This window comes from Triturus cristatus, chromosome 2_1 (genome assembly GCF_964204655.1).
Source record: "Triturus cristatus chromosome 2_1, aTriCri1.1, whole genome shotgun sequence".
Taxonomy (NCBI): Eukaryota; Metazoa; Chordata; class Amphibia; order Caudata; family Salamandridae; genus Triturus; species Triturus cristatus.
Genome location: NC_140581.1, coordinates 653,340,685 through 653,356,516, shown reverse-complemented (window position 1 = coordinate 653,356,516; position 15,832 = coordinate 653,340,685).

The window sequence follows — 15,832 nt, the reverse complement described above, 5'->3', positions numbered from 1 at the left end:
GACCTGAATCAGTTGAGTGCTAGGCCCAAAATACAAGACCTCTGAAGCTTAGTTGTCAATAACACATGGTCAACAGTGCAAAATGCCACTAATATCAGGGCTTAGACACAGCTGACATTAGCAACCCTAAGAAGATCAACACCAGCTGCTGCCTCTGTACTGTGTGCTGGTGGAAACCCAATTTGGAAATTGTCAATAAAGCCATAATTTTCATGAGATGGACATAATTGCTGATATTATGGTCTAAGGTGGGGGCAGGCGAGCTTAGGTTACAAATAGCAGAGTGGCCCAGGTTTCCCACAGTAGGGCTATCCATCAGACTAGTCGGATCTTATGAGGTTAGGCCCACATAGCAGAGCTGTCCCTCAGAACTCAGAAAGCACACAGATCTTAAAGGCTCATATTTCAGAAAGCAGAGATATCTCTGGCGTACAGAGACCTTACAGGCTATGACTCATTTAGAATACACATCCCTCAGGTTACACTGACCTTACAGGCTTGAACATTTAAGATGCAATATTATCAGGCAAAGTAGTGCATGCAATATTGTGATCTTCCCACCTGCAGGATATATAGATATAGGCACTGAGAACATTACTTGCACCAGAAAAACCACCACGTTTGGATGGCAATTAATGTCTAGGCACAGTGTCCACAGCACAACAGGATTTGTCGGTCACAATATACCATTCTTCACCACTATAATATATGACCATTCTAAGAAAAACATTGTGTGCTCAGGATGAGTATAAATTTGAAGCCCACTCAGGAGACCCATTAAATTGTCCCAGTACAAAATTGCATCCTCTGTACACCACAACAATTCACACCAGCCATTTCTGCAGTGCAGCAAAAAGTGGATGTGCAAGCTCATTTGCATGCCGTAAACACCATAGAACAAAATCCATACAGAATTGAGATATAAGTCCTGAAGGACATGGAAGTGTTTGTTGTACACGTAGCCCAAAGCTAGGGATCCACAGAAAGGAGTATTTAGTAGCTGGGCTTCCTCCAGAAAAAGTCATGCCTAACCCAAGTCTTTGGGGCATAATCACAAGATATTATCAGAGTGGGGAGCTGCTCCAAATTTGGCAGCGCCATGCTCTGACATTTTGAAAACACAGAGATGCGCTGTGTTCACAAGAATACAGTGAATCCCTGGTTATCCCTAGAGCTAGCACAAAAAAAGCTGCCTAGTGTCAGTGCAGGGACCCTGCCACCATGTGGTAAGGGTGCCTGCTCTGAAGGTACAATTGTTTATGTGCAGGAAGGGGCACCATCCTGCACATAAATAATCAATAATGGCGATTTGCAGCTTTTATGTGTGCTGTAAAATGCAGACGACATTGAAAGAACAAAAAACGAGGAGAAATTAATAATTTCTCCTCGTTGCCCCATTCTGATGCCTGATATTCCATGGCATTAGTTTTTGGTGCTGCCTCAGTCTTGTAAATCTGGGGCAGCGTCAAAAGGCAATGGGTGCTGCGGTGAAACGCCCACAGCAAAACCGATTGACTGCCCCTTTGCCGCAGATGACTGTGGCGGAAAGGGGCATATTTACAAGGTGGCGTTAAGCCACGCAAAGTAGCTTAGCGCCACTTTGTAAATATGGAAAATGGTCCTGAGCCACGGGAGCGTCAAAAAAAGTGACTCTCCAGTGGCGCTGAGGACTTGTAAATATTCCCCTTTCTGTGTCCTGCATGTGGACTCACTGGTCCACTAGTGAGAGCAAACTAGAACACACACATACATGCAGTGGTGTTCCAGTAGTGTTCCAGAACACGTGTTGCAATCGAGTGCAAATTAAGTTAGCCGTGGGTGGCATACAACTGTTGTATGCCACTCACGGCTCACTTAATCTGTGCTTGATTGCAATGCGTGTTCTGGAGCACTACTGGTAAACATTAATGTACCAAATGTTGCAAGAGCCAAACAGGAATGTAATGTTTTTATGACACATGCACTATAAAGTTGGTTGCAGAATTTATGGATCTGAAGTATGTGATCCATAGGAGGCTGTGTCTGTGTGTGACACATGAACCCACTTTGACATACATTAAAATAAATGCTTTGTTTTTATGTCCTCATTCAAAGGTACCTTTGAACCGGCAAGTATTAACTGCCTGTGCATGCCTAAAAGATTTTATTGTGCGTGCTAGATTAAGAAACTTCTGATAATGGAAACGTCACCCGGGGAGTATTAGTAAAAGAAACCCAGCCTGACGAATGCCGTGGACCTTGTGTGGCCATCAGTGTAGGGCAGAAACATGCTGCCACTCAAAGGGTCATAGGACCATTGTACTCCTTTCACCCCTTTTAAAGTTTATTTTAATCATTTCCCATCCACACCACCAATAAAGGGATTTTTATTTGCATGTAACTTCCCCGACCAGTAGTGTACAAAGAGCTCCCTGGACCAGGGTTGAGCCCACCCTGACCTCCAGGAGACAGAGTGAACCCAATGATGAAGCATGCCACTACTAGAGTGGATGAGGTTTGTATATAAAAAACAATTACTTTCCTTTTTCTCACTTCTCATTGAAGTAGTGTTTAGTCATGGTGCACACACACTGCCCCATTTTTCCTCATTAGCCAGAGGGATACACTTTTGTTTGTCGTATGAAGGCATAGTTACATCTGTGCCATCCTGATTCCACCTCTTTGTATACAGTGGCACAACGGCCATGATGTAACACAATGCAGCACTATTAGCCCATACATATTTACTATCCATATTTCCAATGAACATATAGATTACTATAACCAGGAGACAGTAAAGTTATGGTTGAGGTGTAAGGCAGGTGTTACCTCCTGCATGGTGAAATCTGGGGTCACAACCATTGCATCCTTGTTACCATACTCTATTTGTCGGTGGAGTCAACCCAGTGAGCAAATGTACTGCACACACATTTCATCAGTGGTTTAGCAAGGTAGCAACGAAACCCAATGCCACCAAGGAAAAATGACTCTCATTCTCAGGTTGGCTAGTTATCGAAAGAGGTATTTCCTGCTGTATCTTCTGTGCTAAGGCTAGCTATGCCCCTGCAGGCACAGTCGACTCTTCATTGAAAAGGTCCATACTATCACTTCAGTGGATAGCTTGTTGAATGTTCACCTTGACTATGCCAATACGCTCTATGTTGGTCTTCCTTCATATGAACCAACCATACAAAATGCAACTGGCTGCTTTTCGTCCTGAGTAAAAACCTATCTATTGCCCTCTAGTTTAGAAAAATCCATTAGTGGTGGGTCACACTAAACCGACGATTCCTCCCTTTAGACTTTAAAAGTCTTCAAAGCCCTACATAAATTTAGCCTGGCAAAAGTACAGTGCAAGTAAAAAACAGGATCCAGCACCCTAAATTTCATAATTTGCATTATTCCTCAGAGTACATTTGTGGGAAGAGGAGATGGGTACTGTCATTTCTGGGTGGGCCTGTGACACATTGCCTTTAATGCTACATCCTTGATATCTTTTTTCCTGTTGGTTAAAGTGTATCTACTTTAAAACGTTGGTTATTTGTAGGTATGCTTCCTCTAGTGTAAGGGTCTGTGCAGTTATTTAGTTTGAAGGTTATATAGACCTTAAACCTTAAAATACCAATAAAGCAGGCTGCAAGTGATCTCTCTGTAAAAGTAAAGGTCAGGGTACCAAGAAGTCATCAATGTAAGACTTAGAATTTGGAACCAGATTTGAAGTAGAAGTGGTTCATTTGCCTATTCCCTGAAAAGGCCTAAGAGGGACCCAAAGCTAGAATTCTTGAATGAACATAGTGACAAATGCTCCATTCTTCCAGGATGAACATGAGCCTTAGCATCCAACAGACCCACTCTCCACACTTTGGTGGATGAAAGTGGCAGTCAGAGAGGCTGAAGCAGGAGTGGCATAGAACAGGAAAGTACTATATTGGTTACTATTGTCTGCTTCTTGCTATAGGTGAGATCAGGGTTAATCGGGAGTAGAGGAAGTGAGTTGGAAACCAGGTTGAGGAGGTCTGGAATGAAAGTTAACTTGTGGAGTTGTATAGAAAAGCTGTTTTTGCCACAGCTCACCAACCAGAGCCTGACCAAGATTGAACAAAAGTAGACCTAACAAAGACATGGTATACCTCTTTACTAGCAGAACAATGGAAGTAGGGTAAGTTTCAGCATGTTGTCTACTTTTTCTTACCCTGAAATGAATGAACGAATGAAGGAAAAGACATTTATAAAGCGCAGTTGCTGCTTCATGAGAATCGCCCTGGCGCTAAAATGTCAGTTGCTATAGATAATGAAAGTAGAAAGTAGAAATTGTCAGTAAGGACATTCTAGGACAGCAGGATGCCTTTTCATGCAAACTAAAAATATCAAGGGCTTCTGAATCTAAAAAAAGTGTAGGGCTTTCATCCCAGCACAGTTGCCCCATTGCATTATGGCAAATTAATGATGCTTACTTCAATGTTGGTGCTGGGATAAGAGGAAGTGTGCTCCCTCATCCCTTGTGTTTAAAAGGCTCATGTTATTTTGTGTGGTTTTGAATGATTTTTGTGAACAACACTTTTACAGTTGATGCCATGGCAATAAGCCACCATTTTCGATGATGCGCTTGTGAGAAGCTGGCCTGGTATATGATGTCCACTAATTAAAGTGGGCACCTTGCACCAGTCGAGACAACCCTTATAGTGATTGAAGAGGTCTCAGACAACCTTAGAAGGCTGTCCAAGTGGTAGCTGTGGAGAGCAGCCTTCAGGCCAAGTCTTGAAGGAGTGTAAAGCTGTTTCTTTTATCAGAATGCAATCTTACAGTATAGATTAAATAAATGAGAACCACACAAGGTATTTATAAAAATATGTATTTATCATATAATACTCTCTAGTACGTTTCAATATCTCCTACATGGAGATATACACAAAGCACACTACACTATAGCAAATAAATCACAGTAAATAGCACTAATACACAGTGGGCCACAGGGGGGGTTAATATATCAAACAGGGCAAGGCACCAAAAAGGGGTATAAACTTATAGCACAGGACCAAAAAACTATTTAGAGAGAAAAACAATTTTTCTTCTACTACTGGTATTCTTATCCAGAAATTATTTTGGTCCAGCCCCCCAATTTATCAAACTTCAAACACCAAACAGCCCTTCAATACCCATCACCTTCACAGAGACAAATCAAAAGTATTTAGACAAAAAAGAAGGTGAAGCATGAGTGGGCCCCTCACGTACGCACCACCAGGGAGGCTGCCAGCCGGTTCTCGCTAGTATGCCCACGTTTTCTCATCATCGGGTGCCCACTCATGGGAGAAAGAAATTAGAGTCCAGTGAAGAGAAAGAAGGGAGCAGGTCGCAAAAGAAAGCTGTGTTCCTGTTCCCCAACAGAAAAAGAGAAGACAAAACCCGTGAATTGCAAGGAACGACTGTTCAAAGCAATCTTTAAAATTGAGTTGTCGACTCACGTCACAGTCACCCTCTTTATTCAAGACAGTGAGCCCACTCAAAAGTAAAAACACAAAATGTTGTTACCCATTTCAAAGAAGGCCAACATGTTTCATTGCCACTTAACTTTGTTCTGGCAAATTCATCAGGGCAAGGGTTTTCAAAAGGTTTCAATCACCTCACTGGAATTGTAATTCTGGGATTACAGAAGGGCTGTTTAGAGAATAAAAACAGAACCAAAATAGAGATAGAGGTTCCTGTTTAGTCATCAAATGGCACACACCAACCAATCGTGGTTATAATCAAAGATTCCTGCACTAAGGGTATTATGTTATATTTACCATGTAGAGGCGGAGGGCATTCGTACCTGCCTCCACTATGCCATAGGGGGTTGTAATAATTACTGACCCCCAAGTGAATGGCAACACTATTATTTGCTCATACACCGCCTGTGGAAAAAGGAAAGATACAGCAGTCATGCTGTGCTCAGCACAATCTTACGTTATATATCTCCACTCCAGTATGTCATACTGCAATTACACCTGAGTAATTGCTTCTATCAACCACATCTTCAGAAATAAGTGACTGAGTACTGCTTTAAAGATGGTATACAAGAAGCACCACTCGTAAATACAGGACCACGAACTACCAGGCATTGACTGTTAGTGCCATGGTCACTACAATGCCCTTTCCGGCATCCTTTACAATCAAAATACACTTAGCCTGAGCCCAGGCTACAAGCGCTCACATCCCAGCAATCATTGGCTACCACTGCTTGCTTTCTCGAGCACAACATTCAGGCTTTCGTTGAGGCAAGTCCGACTGTACTGTGATTAACTGTTATGTACAACCCCCTCAATAGAGAGCGTCCCGTATCATCCTGTTTAGGGTCGCTATGTCTGCCATTCAATGTAACATCAAGTATCCCTTTTCAGAGTAAATAACAGTGCCCCCACCAAGAGCCCAGGCGTCTGCCCTGATCCGCCCCTCTCACCGCAATCGTAGGCTGACAGAGCCGTGTCTCGTCCCTGCTTCGTTGTACGCGTGTGAACCGGGAGCTCATATTGAGCCGAACCGAAGACACGCCCCTCATTTTTTCAATTGAAGGAAGTCACACGGCTCACAGCGTGGTATAATGAAACCACGGCGGCCATCTTGGAGTGTGTCATTTCATGGTGTAGTGTGTGTATAACCACCAGCTACATTAAAGGCTGCACACTCTCACCCACAGAACTCCTTAATTATATGTCTAATTATATGTCTAAGTTGCAATGAAAAATGAAGAAGGGGGGAAAAAAAAAAAAAGGAAGGGCAGAATAACAATACAGACAGACGACATTTTAGAATGCCTATATTGTGTGTGTGTGCTCATGAATAGCGCCTATTCAACCGGGACCAGTCAAAATCATGCCAGTTTATTTTTCCACACAGGTGTAGTAGAACCTGATAAAGAAATGGAACGGACCCTTCACATGGCTGCCTCACAGTGTATAAACCTGCCATGCAATTTCAACGCCAAGGGAGTAAGATGCCCTAACTTCCCTGTGCTTCAACGTGCTGACAAACCTTTCAAGGGATAATGTTTTAATGCCTGATTTTATTCCACTCGATACGTTCATTTAGCCCGTTCTGGTCCACTTTTTCTGAAAAAATCCAGCGTGCCTCCTTGGTGGCTAAAACCTGATCAATGCAATCACTACTAGCCACCACCTTCTCTAGGACCACCCATTTCAAGGATTTCAAGTCATGTCCAGTTTCACAGAAGTGTTGCACCAGGCGTGTGGACAATTTACCAGACTTAATCGTACTTAGGTGTTCCTGGACTCGGATTTTTATTTTCCTGGTCGTGAGACCAATGTAATGAAGTCCACATAGACACGTAAGTCTATAGATAACATTTGTGGTGTTGCAATTCGAGAATTTGTTCAAATACCAAATTTTACCGCTATTCAATGTTACGGATTTGGTTTTGTCAGTCAGATGACAGACCGAGCAACTGCCACACGGATAGTGTCCTACAGGTATCGAAGAAGGCCCTTGTGTCACTTGCAGACGCGAGTGGACCAACTTATCTTTCAAGTTGGTGGCCCGTTTGAATGCAAACCTGGGTTGAGGCATCTTAAAATCAACGGTGGACAACAATGGCCAGTGCCTCCTGATTAGCTGTCGTATTTTAGTTGCCAGGGGATCGTACGTCATCACTACTGTTAGACATTCATCTGAATTTTTTTGGCTCCTCTCAAGGAGAGCTTCACGTGGTGTGTTTAGGGCCCTCTTACGTGCCCTGCTAACGATCTTCTTAGGGTATGATCTTTGAATTAACCTCCCCGTGAGTTCATCAGCTTGATTAGAGAAACTCTCTGCAGTGGAGCAATTGCGGCGATACCTAAAAAACTGGCCAACCGGTAAGTTATCCCGCAAAGCTCTTGGATGATATGATTGATAGTGGAGTAAGGAGTTCCTATCAGACCCTTTTTGATGAACCGTGGTGACCAGTTGATTACCCTGTACTTTGATATCAAGGTCCAAGTACACTGCATGGTCATTACTAACTGTCCAGGTGAATCTAAGACAGGGGTCAAGATTGTTAAGCCACTCAAGGAATTGTAGGAGGACCATCTCAGTGCCCTCCCAAATGCATAGGACATCATCAATATACCTTTTCCAGAGACAAATATGTCTCTGGAAAGGATTAGATGACTGGTACAGAAAAAGCTCCTCAAACTGGCCTACATAAATGCAGGCCAGGCTCGGCGCAAAGGTAGCGCCCATAGATGTACCAGACACCTGCAGGAATAGCTCGTCCTTGTAGCAAAAATAATTGCGAGTCAGGGCGAGTTCGATGCATTGTAGCACGAATGTTTGGGGCGTGTCATAGAACCAATCCTGCTCCCCCAGGGCCCTCGCTGCTGCCACCAGCGTGGCTTCCTGGGGGATGTTGGTATATAAGGATTCTATGTCGATGGTCAAAATAAATTGCTGTGTGGCATCAAACTCCAAAGTACTCAAGATGTTCAATACATCTGTAGTGTCCTGTACATAGGATTGTTGTTTGAGGACAGATTCTCTCAAGAAGAAGTCTGCAAATTGGGAAAGGGGCTCGAGAATGGAGGAAATGCCCGAGACTATAGGGCGGCCAGGGGGGGGCCGTTGGGCTTTATGTACTTTAGGGAGTACATAGAACGCCGGTGTTCTCGGTTTGGTGTTTACAAGAAATTCAGCCTCCTTACTCGTGATCCAGTTCTTGCTCCGAGCCTCCGCTACCATAGTAGTAATTATGGTCAGAAGCTCGGGCGTGGGATCTCTGGCGAGGGGATGGTAATTCTTCCGTTCGCCCAGGAGTCTGCGTACCTCAAGGTCATAATCTGAGGTGTTCATCACCACAACAGCCCCTCCTTTATCGGCACTTTTTATGGTGATCAAGGTGTTATTTTGAAGTGATTTAAGGGCCACCCAGTCATCCTTGCTCATATTGCTAAAGGCCCGCCGTTGTTGATCGAGTTGTTCCAGGGTAGAAATTTCCTCTAGAACCTTTTGTTCAAAAACTATGACCTCGGGGCCAACCATCGAGCTCGGGGGGCAAAAATGAGAGGGGCGTCGTAAGTTGGTAGAGAACATCGATTCTGGTTCGGATTCTCTATTGGCAAAAAACTTCTTGAGTTTGATTTTTCTCATGGTTTCATGGAACTCAGTTCTGCATTTGAAGGCGTCATGGCGTGGAGTGGGAACATATCCAAGTCCTTTGTTAAGAACACCCAATTCATTCGGTGATAATGTACAACTGGATAAGTTCATCACTATGTTGTTTATAACGGATTCCTGCCTCGGCTGCGGGTTATCCGTGGGGAGAACATCGGCCATTGTTGTCCTTGATTGTAACCCTGCCGTGCTCGCCCTCTGCCTCTCTGACCTCCCCCTCTGTTGCCTCTGTTGGTCTGTCCTAAAAAAGAACGTACCAGAGCCCCCAGATCTTCGTTGGTTTTAATTTGGGGATCAAAGCTCACTCTCCCTTGGTTAGAGGCTGGTGCGCCCTCTTCCTCTTCACTGGAGGTATTCTCAAAAGTCCAGTTCTGTGGGGTTCTTTTCTGATATTGTCTACCCCCTCTACCACGATAGCTAGCCTGTGGTGCTGTCTCACTTCCCTGTTGGTAGTGTTTGTCCTCTACATAGGGAAAAGCCCACTCGTGAGTGTATCTCTCAAGGTTCCTCTTCAACCCCTTAATTTTCTGATTAACCATATAATGTTTATACTCTGCCAGATCTTCCTGTATGCGTGCTAGTTGTTCTTTAGCGTCTACAATTGTAGTATCTTTTTTAATGTTATCCTCCAATTCTAGGATCTCTGCTAGTAATTCGTCACTCAATCTTTTTGCGGTGTTAATAATTAATATTAACCAATCCCTAGTGCATTTGTTGGCAATGTAACTCCAATCGAGTCTGAATTTTTTGTCCTCTAGAAAAATGCGGGGTTCGATTCTAACTAGTAGACTTGCAGGGGCTGCTCCAGCACGGAGATACTCTGTCATCAGAGCTCCATGAAGAGCAACCCTCACCTGGTGTTTCTTAAGGTTACTTAGTTTCTCCCACTCTTCCCTTGCAGAGCTTATGGTTGAAAAAGAGGAATCAGGGAACAATGAAGGGCCTGAGAGGATTGCGGCAATCTGATCGTCAGAAAACGCCAGACAGTTTCTGTCCATTACTAATCTAGGAAATAACGAAGATAATTTCCACAGGTGCTCTTTCAGCAAATAAGTGCGTCTCCGTGATCAAAAACTCCACTCAAATGGTTGGTGTGTCCAGATGAACAAAATTAGTTAAATGTATGTATAAAAAAGCTCTCACGGCTGACCCGCCGTTCAATGCCTCATCACAAATAGGAGCTACAGAGGGTAAGTGCCAAGCCGCCCTCCACTCAAAGTCAATATATCAAACAGGGCAAGGCACCAAAAAGGGGTATAAACTTATAGCACAGGACCAAAAAACTATTTAGAGAGAAAAACAATTTTTCTTCTACTACTGGTATTCTTATCCAGAAATTATTTTGGTCCAGCCCCCCAATTTATCAAACTTCAAACACCAAACAGCCCTTCAATACCCATCACCTTCACAGAGACAAATCAAAAGTATTTAGACAAAAAAGAAGGTGAAGCATGAGTGGGCCCCTCACGTACGCACCACCAGGGAGGCTGCCAGCCGGTTCTCGCTAGTATGCCCACGTTTTCTCATCATCGGGTGCCCACTCATGGGAGAAAGAAATTAGAGTCCAGTGAAGAGAAAGAAGGGAGCAGGTCGCAAAAGAAAGCTGTGTTCCTGTTCCCCAACAGAAAAAGAGAAGACAAAACCCGTGAATTGCAAGGAACGACTGTTCAAAGCAATCTTTAAAATTGAGTTGTCGACTCACGTCACAGTCACCCTCTTTATTCAAGACAGTGAGCCCACTCAAAAGTAAAAACACAAAATGTTGTTACCCATTTCAAAGAAGGCCAACATGTTTCATTGCCACTTAACTTTGTTCTGGCAAATTCATCAGGGCAAGGGTTTTCAAAAGGTTTCAATCACCTCACTGGAATTGTAATTCTGGGATTACAGAAGGGCTGTTTAGAGAATAAAAACAGAACCAAAATAGAGATAGAGGTTCCTGTTTAGTCATCAAATGGCACACACCAACCAATCGTGGTTATAATCAAAGATTCCTGCACTAAGGGTATTATGTTATATTTACCATGTAGAGGCGGAGGGCATTCGTACCTGCCTCCACTATGCCATAGGGGGTTGTAATAATTACTGACCCCCAAGTGAATGGCAACACTATTATTTGCTCATACACCGCCTGTGGAAAAAGGAAAGATACAGCAGTCATGCTGTGCTCAGCACAATCTTACGTTATATATCTCCACTCCAGTATGTCATACTGCAATTACACCTGAGTAATTGCTTCTATCAACCACATCTTCAGAAATAAGTGACTGAGTACTGCTTTAAAGATGGTATACAAGAAGCACCACTCGTAAATACAGGACCACGAACTACCAGGCATTGACTGTTAGTGCCATGGTCACTACAATGCCCTTTCCGGCATCCTTTACAATCAAAATACACTTAGCCTGAGCCCAGGCTACAAGCGCTCACATCCCAGCAATCATTGGCTACCACTGCTTGCTTTCTCGAGCACAACATTCAGGCTTTCGTTGAGGCAAGTCCGACTGTACTGTGATTAACTGTTATGTACAACCCCCTCAATAGAGAGCGTCCCGTATCATCCTGTTTAGGGTCGCTATGTCTGCCATTCAATGTAACATCAAGTATCCCTTTTCAGAGTAAATAACAGTGCCCCCACCAAGAGCCCAGGCGTCTGCCCTGATCCGCCCCTCTCACCGCAATCGTAGGCTGACAGAGCCGTGTCTCGTCCCTGCTTCGTTGTACGCGTGTGAACCGGGAGCTCATATTGAGCCGAACCGAAGACACGCCCCTCATTTTTTCAATTGAAGGAAGTCACACGGCTCACAGCGTGGTATAATGAATCCACGGCGGCCATCTTGGAGTGTGTCATTTCATGGTGTAGTGTGTGTATAACCACCAGCTACATTAAAGGCTGCACACTCTCACCCACAGAACTCCTTAATTATATGTCTAATTATATGTCTAAGTTGCAATGAAAAATGAAGAAGGGGGGAAAAAAAAGGAAGGAAGGGCAGAATAACAATACAGACAGACGACATTTTAGAATGCCTATATTGTGTGTGTGTGCTCATGAATAGCGCCTATTCAACCGGGACCAGTCAAAATCATGCCAGTTTATTTTTCCACACAGGTGTAGTAGAACCTGATAAAGAAATGGAACGGACCCTTCACATGGCTGCCTCACAGTGTATAAACCTGCCATGCAATTTCAACGCCAAGGGAGTAAGATGCCCTAACTTCCCTGTGCTTCAACGTGCTGACAAACCTTTCAAGGGATAATGTTTTAATGCCTGATTTTATTCCACTCGATACGTTCATTTAGCCCGTTCTGGTCCACTTTTTCTGAAAAAATCCAGCGTGCCTCCTTGGTGGCTAAAACCTGATCAATGCAATCACTACTAGCCACCACCTTCTCTAGGACCACCCATTTCAAGGATTTCAAGTCATGTCCAGTTTCACAGAAGTGTTGCACCAGGCGTGTGGACAATTTACCAGACTTAATCGTACTTAGGTGTTCCTGGACTCGGATTTTTATTTTCCTGGTCGTGAGACCAATGTAATGAAGTCCACATAGACACGTAAGTCTATAGATAACATTTGTGGTGTTGCAATTCGAGAATTTGTTCAAATACCAAATTTTACCGCTATTCAATGTTACGGATTTGGTTTTGTCAGTCAGATGACAGACCGAGCAACTGCCACACGGATAGTGTCCTACAGGTATCGAAGAAGGCCCTTGTGTCACTTGCAGGCGCGAGTGGACCAACTTATCTTTCAAGTTGGTGGCCCGTTTGAATGCAAACCTGGGTTGAGGCATCTTAAAATCAACGGTGGACAACAATGGCCAGTGCCTCCTGATTAGCTGTCGTATTTTAGTTGCCAGGGGATCGTACGTCATCACTACTGTTAGACATTCATCTGAATTTTTTTGGCTCCTCTCAAGGAGAGCTTCACGTGGTGTGTTTAGGGCCCTCTTACGTGCCCTGCTAACGATCTTCTTAGGGTATGATCTTTGAATTAACCTCCCCGTGAGTTCATCAGCTTGATTAGAGAAACTCTCTGCAGTGGAGCAATTGCGGCGATACCTAAAAAACTGGCCAACCGGTAAGTTATCCCGCAAAGCTCTTGGATGATATGATTGATAGTGGAGTAAGGAGTTCCTATCAGACCCTTTTTGATGAACCGTGGTGACCAGTTGATTACCCTGTACTTTGATATCAAGGTCCAAGTACACTGCATGGTCATTACTAACTGTCCAGGTGAATCTAAGACAGGGGTCAAGATTGTTAAGCCACTCAAGGAATTGTAGGAGGACCATCTCAGTGCCCTCCCAAATGCATAGGACATCATCAATATACCTTTTCCAGAGACAAATATGTCTCTGGAAAGGATTAGATGACTGGTACAGAAAAAGCTCCTCAAACTGGCCTACATAAATGCAGGCCAGGCTCGGCGCAAAGGTAGCGCCCATAGATGTACCAGACACCTGCAGGAATAGCTCGTCCTTGTAGCAAAAATAATTGCGAGTCAGGGCGAGTTCGATGCATTGTAGCACGAATGTTTGGGGCGTGTCATAGAACCAATCCTGCTCCCCCAGGGCCCTCGCTGCTGCCACCAGCGTGGCTTCCTGGGGGATGTTGGTATATAAGGATTCTATGTCGATGGTCAAAATAAATTGCTGTGTGGCATCAAACTCCAAAGTACTCAAGATGTTCAATACATCTGTAGTGTCCTGTACATAGGATTGTTGTTTGAGGACAGATTCTCTCAAGAAGAAGTCTGCAAATTGGGAAAGGGGCTCGAGAATGGAGGAAATGCCCGAGACTATAGGGCGGCCAGGGGGGGGCCGTTGGGCTTTATGTACTTTAGGGAGTACATAGAACGCCGGTGTTCTCGGTTTGGTGTTTACAAGAAATTCAGCCTCCTTACTCGTGATCCAGTTCTTGCTCCGAGCCTCCGCTACCATAGTAGTAATTATGGTCAGAAGCTCGGGCGTGGGATCTCTGGCGAGGGGATGGTAATTCTTCCGTTCGCCCAGGAGTCTGCGTACCTCAAGGTCAAACCGAGAACACCGGCGTTCTATGTACTCCCTAAAGTACATAAAGCCCAACGCAATTATTTTTGCTACAAGGACGAGCTATTCCTGCAGGTGTCTGGTACATCTATGGGCGCTACCTTTGCGCCGAGCCTGGCCTGCATTTCTGTACCAGTCATCTAATCCTTTCCAGAGACATATTTGTCTCTGGAAAAGGTATATTGATGATGTCCTATGCATTTGGGAGGGCACTGAGATGGTCCTCCTACAATTCCTTGAGTGGCTTAACAATCTTGACCCCTGTCTTAGATTCACCTGGACAGTTAGTAATGACCATGCAGTGTACTTGGACCTTGATATCAAAGTACAGGGTAATCAACTGGTCACCACGGTTCATCAAAAAGGGTCTGATAGGAACTCCTTACTCCACTATCAATCATATCATCCAAGAGCTTTGCGGGATAACTTACCGGTTGGCCAGTTTTTTAGGTATCGCCGCAATTGCTCCACTGCAGAGAGTTTCTCTAATCAAGCTGATGAACTCACGGGGAGGTTAATTCAAAGATCATACCCTAAGAAGATCGTTAGCAGGGCACGTAAGAGGGCCCTAAACACACCACGTGAAGCTCTCCTTGAGAGGAGCCAAAAAAATTCAGATGAATGTCTAACAGTAGTGATGACGTACGATCCCCTGGCAACTAAAATACGACAGCTAATCAGGAGGCACTGGCCATTGTTGTCCACCGTTGATTTTAAGATGCCTCAACCCAGGTTTGCATTCAAACGGGCCACCAACTTGAAAGATAAGTTGGTCCACTCGCGTCTGCAAGTGACACAAGGGCCTTCTTCGATACCTGTAGGACACTATCCGTGTGGCAGTTGCTCGGTCTGTCATCTGACTGACAAAACCAAATCCGTAACATTGAATAGCGGTAAAATTTGGTATTTGAACAAATTCTCGAATTGCAACACCACAAATGTTATCTATAGACTTACGTGTCTATGTGGACTTCATTACATTGGTCTCACGACCAGGAAAATAAAAATCCGAGTCCAGGAACACCTAAGTACGATTAAGTCTGGTAAATTGTCCACACGCCTGGTGCAACACTTCTGTGAAACTGGACATGACTTGAAATCCTTGAAATGGGTGGTCCTAGAGAAGGTGGTGGCTAGTAGTGATTGCATTGATCAGGTTTTAGCCACCAAGGAGGCACGCTGGATTTTTTCAGAAAAAGTGGACCAGAACGGGCTAAATGAACGTATCGAGTGGAATAAAATCAGGCATTAAAACATTATCCCTTGAAAGGTTTGTCAGCACGTTGAAGCACAGGGAAGTTAGGGCATCTTACTCCCTTGGCGTTGAAATTGCATGGCAGGTTTATACACTGTGAGGCAGCCATGTGAAGGGTCCGTTCCATTTCTTTATCAGGTTCTACTACACCTGTGTGGAAAAATAAACTGGCATGATTTTGACTGGTCCCGGTTGAATAGGCGCTATTCATGAGCACACACACACAATATAGGCATTCTAAAATGTCGTCTGTCTGTATTGTTATTCTGCCCTTCCTTCCTTTTTTTTCCCCCCTTCTTCATTTTTCATTGCAACTTAGACATATAATTAGACATATAATTAAGGAGTTCTGTGGGTGAGAGTGTGCAGCCTTTAATGTAGCTGGTGGTTATACACACACT